Source organism: Rhinopithecus roxellana, chromosome 11 (genome assembly GCF_007565055.1).
Source record: "Rhinopithecus roxellana isolate Shanxi Qingling chromosome 11, ASM756505v1, whole genome shotgun sequence".
In the NCBI taxonomy this organism is placed as follows: domain Eukaryota; kingdom Metazoa; phylum Chordata; class Mammalia; order Primates; family Cercopithecidae; genus Rhinopithecus; species Rhinopithecus roxellana.
The window spans coordinates 139,175,391-139,186,119 of NC_044559.1; positions in this window are offsets into that span (position 1 = coordinate 139,175,391).

Here is a 10,729-nt window from a genome sequence, read left to right on the forward strand (position 1 = left end):
CCAGGCTGGTCTTGAGCTCCTGAGTTCAATCAATCTGCTCACCTTGGCCTCCCAAAGTGATGGGATTACAGGCGTGAGCCACCACATCCAGCCTTTTATTTGTATTTCTGAGTCACATTTAAGATTACAGGGATCTTAACTTCTTTGATTTAATGTTAATTTTCTTTACTTTTACACTAAAAGTTCTTGATTTCTAATAACATTGTGGTGATGTGTGTGTGTAGTTTCAAATAACAATGTCAACAGCACCACTTATTATTGATAAAAAATAAGGCTGCAGAATACTGTTTGAAATTTCTCTGTATTCGTTTTGTCCTTAAGATGTATTCCTGTAGGGCGAATCGCCACACTGTTTTCCACAATGGTTGGACTAGTTTACAGTCCCACCAACAGTGCAAAAGTGTTCCTATTTCTCCACATCCTCTCCAGCACCTGTTGTTTCCTGACTTTTGAATGATTGCCATTCTAAGTGGTGTGAGACGGTATCTCATTGTGGTTTTGATTTGCATTTCTCTGATGGCGAGTGATGATGAGCATTTTTTCATGTGTCTGTTGGCTGTATGAATGTCTTCTTTTGAGAAGTGTCTGTTCATATCCTTAGAACTAGAAATACCATTTGACCTAGCCATCCCATTACTGGGGATATACCCAAAGGATTATAAGTCATGCTGCTATAAAGACGCATGCACATATATGTTTATTGTGGCACTATTCACAATAGTGAAGACTTGGAATCAACCCAAATGTCCATCAGTGACAGACTGGATTAAGAAAATGTGGCACATATACACCATGGAATACTATGCAGCCATAAAAAGGATGGGTTCGTGTCCTTTGTAGGGACATGGATGCAGCTGGAAACCATCATTCTCAGCAAACTATCGCAAGAACAGAAAACCAAACACCGCATGTTCTCACTCATAGGTGGGAATTGAACAATGAGATCACTTGGACACAGGAAGGGGAGCATCACACACTGGGTCCTATTGTGGGGAGGGGGTAGGGGGGAAGGATAGCATTAGGAGATATACCTAATGTAAATGACGAGTTAATGGGTGTGGCACACCAACATGGCACATGTATACATATGTAACAAACCTGCACGTTGTGCACATGCACCCTAGAACTTAAAGTATAATTAAAAAAAAAAAGATGTATTCCTGTAGGGATGAACAGTTCCATATCTGTGTCTTAAACTTACTTAAAGTATTTTTTCTCTTTACTTCCCTCTTATTCTGTCCAATGTCATTAAACACCAACCTAATATATAGTTGGGTTCATTTATTTTGTTTTGATTGGTAATCATTTTTTCCCATTTTGGTTGAATTTTGTTTTGTAACAATGTAACACATCCACAAGGTTCCAAAGGTAGAACTCTAAAGCAGGTGCCCTCTGAGCAATCGAGCTCTGTTCCTGTCTCCTGCTTCCTATTTTCTCCTTCTCTCACAGGTAACTATTTTTAAAAACTTGAGTTTTGTTTTCTTCAATTCATTTTAAAAACAAAACAAGCACTCACATATTTATACTGACTTCTGTCTTAGACAAAAGCTATCACGCTGCATTTGCTATTCGGTGCCTTGTCTTTTGTCTTTAATATATGCGGACCTTTCTTCTTTTCACAGCAGCACAGTCCTCGATTGTGTGGGTGTATCACAGTTTATTCACATTGTCCCCTGTGATGGACACTGGGTCCCCCTTGATGGACACTGGGGTTATTTCCATCTTTTTCTATTACAAAGAGTGTTGTAGTAGGCAGCTCTGTGCCTGTGTTGTTTGCATTTTTTGGTAACAAGTCGAATGAGCTTAGAAATCATCTTAGTTATAATCTTTCAGGAGTTAGGTAAGTAGAATTATTCACTTAACATATAGGTATTTGTTGATGTTTATTATGTGACAAAATCTGTGCTAGTTTTGATGAAACAGGGCTGGACAGAGTGATGAACAATACAGGCGTGGCCCTTCCCTTGTGGGGCTTACAACATAGTAGGGAAAGTATGTGAGTAATGGTAGAAATAAATGTTTAATTAAATGTGTGATGAATGACATGGGGGGAATGAAAAGAGTGAGCTAAGAGGGCTGAGATGGTGGTGAGTGGCCAGAGAAAGGCTCCAGAAGGAATGGCCATTAGGTGGGCATCTGGAGGAAGAAGAACAGACCAGGCAGAGATGCAAAGCAACGTCTGCCAGGCCAAGCTAGCATGATGGAAAAAGTTCACAGGCAGGAGGAGAAGGCTGATGTTTCAAGCAGGAAAAGGGCAGTTGGTCTACATCATGGGCAAGGAGGAGGGTGGCAAGGGATATGGTGCAAGGGTGTGCAGGGCAGGTGGCGAGGATCTGGGGATACTGGGAATCCATCCTAAGTTGCAAGAAGCCACTGGAGAGTTTACACTAGTGGTGTGATCCAGTTCATTCTGTAAAATGCCGTTCCAACTTCCATGTCCAGAGGGACTGGGGAGGGGTGGGAGCAGAGGCACAAAGACCAGGAGGGGATGATTGTGGGAGTCCAGGAAACTGATGATGACAGCTTGGCTTAGGGTAGTGGGGTTGGGATGGAGAAGAGGGAATGGGTTGAGCTCTTTTAGAGGAAGTGTAGATCAGAATTATTGGATGGAAGTATTGGGCTGAATGAGAGGGAAGGAGGTGTCCACAATAACTCCTTGGTCTTGAGCATAGGAACTGGCTTATTGAGCTGGATGACTTTGAAAGAGGACTGGGTTGGGGTGGGGTGGGAGAGGCCATACATTTGGGACATTTTAATTTGACATCTGTGAGAAATCCAAATGGAGACACAGGGAAAGTCTCTGAGTACATCTGTTGGGACCTCTGAAGGTGTCATCTGGAGGTTGCACGCACTGGAGATGGGACGAGACTGCCCAGGGGAAGGGCAGTGAGTGCGAAAAGAGGCTCCAGGGCTTGATCCAAGAAATTCCAGCATTGAGGAGCTTGGAGAAAATGAGGTGCTGGTTGAGAAGTTTGGATTATTTTTAACAACAGTGGGAGTGAAAATTATTTTTTCTTAATAACTTACATTTACAACGTTATAGAACAACAGCGATTCTGGAGATACGTAGCCTGACTCTCCCATTTAATTGAAAAGGAGTTGGAGAATTCTGAAGTTACTGTCTGTTGCTTGCTAGCTAGCACAGCCTGCCCTGTACAGCTAGTTTGACTCCAGGAAGAACACTGACCTCAATTAGTTTGCAAATGCAGAAAAAAGAAAAAGAAAAGAAAAATTAAAACCACTAAGTGGCTCCCCTGGAGCATCATCATACCCTTCTCCTGGGGTACAGTTCTCTGGGTATCCTTGTAGGGGTTCACTGGCCTGGAACTGGCAGCTGGGCATGGCCATCATTCATGCCATTTGTTATGTTTTCTTCTTTTCCCTCCCTCTCGGTGCATGGCAGGACTGCCCTTCTCAGTCCCCTCATGGTTGGGTATAGCCATGTGACTATTTCTGGAGAATAAGTTATGGGTTGAAATGATGCTTCACCTCCAGACCAGAACTTTTAACTGCCAGGGTGGGATTCTCTACAGTGTTTTGCCTTCTGGCACGGTGACTGAAATCTTGTAGATATTGACAGCCCCATCAGGTTGGATTCAGTGAGGAGCAGAGCCCCTCTTAGAGCTGGAAATGAACATGCAGCATGAACAAGATAGAAATCTTTGTTGTCTTAAGCCACTGACGTTTAGAGGGTGTTTGTTACTACAGCATAACTTAGTCTATGCTGACTGACACCCTGGATGTTCTACTGTCTGCTTTTCAGGGGCTAAATGGACAGTCTGTGTATTTAGTTCTTTAAGGACAAATAGATACTCTAATTTTCCCTGATTCCAGACTTTGTATAGTTTGCCAAATTAGGTTTTAATGTTGGAGATGCTGACACCCAAAGTCTTAACCGGAGGAGCTGAGGTTGCTTCTTCCAGTCTTTTATTCTCAAATGAATTTCATGCACTGAGGAGGGAGTATTGGGATACATCATGGTGGGCATTTCTGCCAGTAACATGGAGACCAGGAGACAGGCCTTCCTGAAGGAGGTGGTCTGAGGGAGATGGTTCAAGGAGTAAGCAAACAAACAAGGAAGCAAACAACAACAAGCATTTGCCATCAGGAATGGATGGGGAGAGAGGAGGTGATCAGGCTCCAAGGGGGCGTTCCCAAAATGATGGTGAATTTTCCATGAGGTCCAGTTAACTGTTTCTTGTTACTTCATGTCTTTTTCCCCAAAAGGAACTAGAAAAACAGTAATTTCCTCCTCATCCAGTAAGAGAAAGAACAGATCTAACAAAAGTGAAAGGAAGCAACTCGTCTCAAATTGGAGAAACATAAGAAGAGGACTGCAGGGGCTTTCTCATACAGAGGGGCACCCGGAACTTCACCACCGGGACTGTGAGGAATCAGGAGTTCAGATAGCCTGCCCATGTGTGGCCTCTGCAATTTCTAAGAGAAGACCCAGAAGTAAATTGTGTAATTTGCCAAAATAGGTTTTAATAGATTTTAATGTTGGAGAGGAATGTTTATACCGAAAGTCTTAACCAGAGGAGCTGAGGTGGCTTGAAAGATACCCTTCTCCCACAGGCCCCTCTCCCCAATCCCTTCTTAGCCCTGTCAGGAGCTTTAAGTATGTCTGCCAGCCACTTACTGCCAGTCCGCAAATTCTTTGCTGTTTCTACAGGGAGCTCAGCAGCTAAGCACACTTAATGGATTCAGTTTTGGAGTGGCCAGGATTTTGCTGTGTGGCCAGATATCTATAAAGAAATGCATCTCCAAGAGAGTGGCAGATGTTCCATCTTTGTTATATATGAGTTTGTGAGAATAAAGCTTTAATGAGGGTAATTCTTAACTGCTTGGATTCTGGGAGGCAGCTTGGCTTTTTCACACAAGCTGTTGAAATATTTCTCAAATGTTGAGATATCACACATCTTTCCTGCCGTGGTGGCTGGGTCTTCTTTATGCCCACAGGGAGGAATCCCAGGGAGGGAGAGCTGGGTGAGGGCTCCCCAAAACGTTGCTACTCTGCTAGAGGTATAACCACAGACAATCGATGGGCAGAGTTCACCGTCATCACCTGACCTCTTCCTGTAGTTTCCAGGACACACTTTCTGGTTCCTTCCTCTTAGCCATTGGTGGGGCTTACCTTATAAAATGGCCAATAACGGAAAATGCATATAATCTTTGGGGTAAGACAGGCATGGGTCTCAGTTCTCCACTCAATTTTCCCTGTCCTGCATACTCAACAGGTTGTGAGGCCAACAGAGACACTGGAGGTGGGAACACTGTGTATGGTGAGAAGCCATGTTCCTGTGTCGTTAACTGCTGCTGGTGGTGGCTGCGGTTTAAGTAGGAGAGCTGAAAGGCAGAACACCTAAGAGAGTGGAAAGAGCCATACCCAAACCTCACAGTTACATAATACATAATACAGTTACATAATACAGTTATATAATACATATACAGTTATATAATACATATACAGTTATATAATACATAATACAGTTACATAATACAGTTATATAATAGGTGCAGAGGAGAGCTGTGCCATTCCCCTTCCTGCTCCCTCTGCCTCCCGTAGTCCTACTTTTGTTAATCCATCTTGAGACACTAACCCCCAGCCCATGATACAGTGGGGCAAAAGGCGGCATGAAGGCTGTGCTGTGTCTCAGATTTCAGAGCCTCTTCAAAATGGGTTGGTGAGTGATAATCAGGATTGAATTCCGTGGTTGTCAGTTATAAGCTGTGTGGCCTCTGCTAAGTGACTAAACCTTTTTGAGCTGTTTTCCCCTCTATCATATAAGATGGGGTTGATAATCACAGCACTTTTCTCTATAGAGTGGCAATAATAGTTAAATGGAATAATGCATACAGGGTCCCTAGCCTGCTGCTTTGCATATAGCAATATATGCTTATTATTTTTGTTTTGAAAAAGAGAAAGTGAGAGAAGAAAAGATGGGTGTCTTAGTCCATTCTGGCTGCTATGACAAAATACCACAGACTGGTTAGCTTATAAACAGATGACATTTATTTCTTACAGTTGTGGAGACCGAGAAGTCTGATGTGATATTTGGTAAGGGCTCATTCCCTGGGCATAGGAGGTGCCTTCTGGCTGTGCCCTCACATGGAACAAGGGGCCGGCAGCTCTCAGGGGTTCCCAGTCAGGACCCACACTCAGGACCTAGTCACCTCCCAAAGGCCCCACTCCTAACACCATCACATTAGCTTCCAGCATGTGAATTTTTGGAGAGCACAAACATTCAGACCACAGCGGTGGGAGTGGCACATGATGTGATGGGTAGATTTTGTTCCTCATGAACCTTAAAAAGGTCCACAGAATGCATCTGACTCTCTAATCACAGAAACTGGTGATCCAAGGGCGACATCACTGTCTTTAGGATCTGTGACTCAGCTCCACCTAAGTAGTTACTGCTTTGAAGAGGAACTTGCGCTAAGAGCTGTATTTATCAGTCCTTCAGACAGTCCTTGCACGGTGCGGGGAATAGGGGGTGCTTCTGACCTCCCTGAGGGGAGGAAGTGGGCAGTGGCCCAGGACAATCCTCCTTCTGTGTCCGCTGGCAGATGCCAGGCTTGCATATACTTTTTTGCTTTTTCAAATATAAGCAAACGTTAAAAAGAAGTTCCCATGAAATAGCTCTGCAGTTCAGGGAAAATAACATGTTATCTGGAGGATGGTGGACTTAGAGAAACAGCAGATGTCTAAAACCTTTTTCTGCAGGAAACAGAAGAATGTTTTATAAAACATCTGCTTGGTGTCCTCAAAAAGGCAAGAAGACTGGGATTCTATGAAAAGGGAGCAAAATGCCACAGAGAAAACATATGTGTTCTAGGGAGGGTGGAGCTAAATGTGAACCCCTATGATAGCGTTCAGGGCTCTCCCTGCTGTGCTCACCATTGCCTTTGTGGGAGAGCAATCTACAGGAAACACATGCAGTGGCAGGGGTGAGCTGCTCCTACAAGGCCACCTGGTCACAGAGCCATGACAGGCACTGCCCCAGAAACATAGGACGTAAATCACTCAGCACTGAGCTGGAACCTCCTGTCACCTCTACCTCTAGTTCTAAACTTATCCCCACCTCCCCCATGCACTCCTGGAAACTCATCTGGAAAACGGAATGCCCAGGGATCTCAACATCTCCATTCTTTGATCTTAGCTTGAGAAAGTCTAACCAGAAGCCAGCAGCCTCTGACAGACCCCTCCCAATGCTGCATGGACCTCCCTTTGTAAGGATAAGCAGGCTTTGTAAGGATAATTATATTTATTATATAAATATAATAAAAAAAATCACCCTGCACCTGACACATGTTTCTCCAGGAAGCAGGCTGACTCCAAGAGAAAGGGGGAAATCATTTGAAAATCTGGACTTGGATTCTCAATAAAATGTAGGATGTAAGTTTATGAAAGAGAACGATCTTTGACAAGCGGTCCATGGACTTAAAATGTAAAACACAGTTGCCAAGAATAAAAATGACACAGAAGGCACAATGGGTGATGCAGACACTTGCCTGAGCAAAAGATTGGCTGGCCATTGCCATGTGGCTGTTAAAGCACAGCATAAAAGTCCTCCCACAGGAAAAAAAAGAATTATAGAGGCACACAGAGGATGTACACGAAGATGAGGCACCAAGGTTCGACCCAGAGAAGTGCAGACACTCCCAGTGAAGATCACAGAAGGGGGCACACAGCTAGCTGCGGCAATGCACAAAGCTACAGAACTGCAGAAGTGGGTCCCATGCAATGTTCAAGAGTTTCTCAAATGGAACAAAACTGGAAACAAATGGCAAAAGGGTAAGCAGGCACACCTTGAAAACCTCAGAATACTTAAAACAACAACAACAACAACAACAAAACCACTCCTGATATCACAGAGAAAATCAGCACTGCAATTACAGACTATTTAGAGAATAATAATCAAAATTTAAGAGTATGTGGCTGAAACTTAAGGAACATATTTATTTTATTGAAACTCTTCCAGAAACTGTTGCAGAATGGAATAAAGTTTCCTAATCTCCTTAACAGAGATGGCCTAAACCTGATAAAAACATAATAAAAATAACATTTAAAACATAAAACTATAGCACAATCTCCAGGATGAATGCATTCAGTGTTATAAAGATGTCAGCTCTTTCCACTGATGTGCAAACTTAGTATAACTCTAGTCAATAGCCTAACTTAATTTCTTTTCAGAACTTAGCCAAGGGGTTCTAAAGTTTATCTGGAAGTGAAACATGCAAGGAAAGCCAAGAAAATTCTGGAAAAGACAGCAATTGTCTGGTAATTGCTATAGCTATTAAAGAGTATCACCATGTTTCGATGATCAGAATAGCCTTGAGCTAACCTCAGGGGAGACTGATCAATGGGGAGAGGCAGAACGGAAACGTGCATCCAGAAACAGATGCATTTATGCAGGAAGATTCCTAAAATTAATAAAAATGGTGTTTAAGGCAGCATAGCCAGGGTTTATTACTCAGTATGATACATTAGCCCAGCTTGTTACTTATTTGGCAAAACACTGGCAACAAAAATTACAACAGTAATAAGTATAAATCTTTATCAGATTAATTATATGTAAAATACAAAAGCCATAAAAACAGTAGAAGGAATTGCAGGAGAATAATTTTGTGATCTTAGGCTGGGGTAGGCTTCTCAAACCAAGATTTTAGTCTGAAACCCTAAGGGAAAAGGTGATAGAATTGACTCAGATTTATGAAAAAACTCTTCAGAATGGAAACTATTATAATAAAAATTTCAAATAAAGCTGAATTGGGAAAAATAAGACAGAAGATGAGTATTATCAACATGCACAGAGCTTTGCAAACCAATATGAAAACTACCAACACCCTAATTGTGGTGGGTGCTGTGGTCCATACCCACATTCCTCCTTCAGGACTGAATTCCTGTTCCCCAGCTGCCAGAGGTTGGCAGCTGGAGGCTCACAGTGAGTCCTTTCCCAGGAATTGCCCTCTGCTGAAGAAAGCTGCCTCCCATAGGGTTGAAGGTCCCCCTAAGAGTGTGACCAGACTCTGCAAGGCTGTCTCAGCTGCAGGGGACCCCTGCTGTGGGCTGAGGGCCTGCAGCAGGAGCACAGCTCTGTGCCTCTGCCTCCACCCTGCCTCCACCCTGCCTCTGCCCTGCTGCCCTCCCTTCCTCCAGGCATTGCTCTGAGAGCCCCAGACATCCTGCATGCACATCTCTGTTTCAGAATCTCTTTCCTGGACAACCTGACCTAAGAAACCAACTAGATGAAAATGGACAAACGACATAAGCATAGATCACATACACAAAAAGGAAGAAAAAAATCCTAAACAAGATGGTCAATTAGCACTGAACGTGTGGAACAATGCCCAGGTGGAGTGAAGCAACATGAGAAGCAGGACAGTTTGGGAAGGTAATGAACACAGCATTTCTGAATGGAAATGTGGCAGTATGTGTGAAAATCTGGAAGGTTTTTCTTGGGAAATCTCTCATGAATTTATCCTAAGGAGATAACTGTACAAACAGATGTATTAGCCAGGATTCTCCAGAAAAACAGAAGCGTGTGTGTGTGTGTGTGTGTGTGTGTATAAAGAGTTTTTTTTATTTTGAAACAGGGTTTCACTCTGTTGCCCAGGCTGGAGTGCAACAGATACAAAACATAGCTCACTGCAACTTTGAACTCCTGAGCTCAAATTCTTCCTCCCCTAGCCTCCCAAGTAGCTGGGAGTACAGGCCTGCATGACCATGTCCAGCTAATTAAACCTGTTTTTGTTTTTTTGGTAGAGATGAGATTTTGCTATGTTGTCCAGGCTGGTCTTGAACTCCTGGCCTCAAGCATTCTTCCCTCTTTAGCCACCCAAAGTGCTGGGATTATAGGTGTTAGCAATCGTGCACGGCTTTATATAAAGGGATTTATTACAAGGAATGGGCTTACATCATATGGAGGTTGAAAAGTCCCCAGACATGCAGTTGGCAAGCTGGAGAGCCAGCAGGAGAGCCCTCGGTGTAGTTCCAGAGTCCGAGTCTGAAGGCATGAAAAGACCGAGGTCCCAGCTCAAGGCAGTCAGACAAGAGGCGTTTCTTATTCAGCCTTTGCGTTCTATTCAGGATTTCAATGGATTGAATGAGGCCCAGCCATGCTGGAGAGGGCAATCTGCTTTACTCACTTTACCAACTTGGATGTGAATCTCACGGAGAAGCTCCCCAACAGACACACCCAGAATACTATTTGACCAAATATCTGGGTATCCTGTGGCTCAGTCAAGTTGTTACATAAAATTAATCATCCCAACAGGTATGCACAGAAACAGTTGGAGCACAGCAGTTTGTGTTCATTCATAGCACCCTGGGTACATAAATGAATCCACAGCCAAGCAAAGGAGTGCACCTAGGCCATAGCAAAGCAAGCAGGAGGGCATGGCCCAGGAGGTGTGAGCTCCCATACTGCCTGCAGCACTGGGGACCAGCATCCCCTTCAGCAGCAGCCCAGAATACACAGGGCATTGAGAGCCCTGCCCTGCAAAGGGAGGGCAAACCTCCCATTCCTGGTGCTTTAAGTGGACCCAATCCCTGGCTGGAACTTGAAGGCAGGCCACAAAAACAGCCTGTTTCCAGCCCTTTACTCCTTGTACTTGTCTCAGCCCACCTGCTCTCACCTTATCCTTCGGGTTCCTAACCCCAGTATCTGTACCCAGGTCTTATATTAGCATTTTCTCCCTGCCACTCAATTTGATGCATGCTTAGATT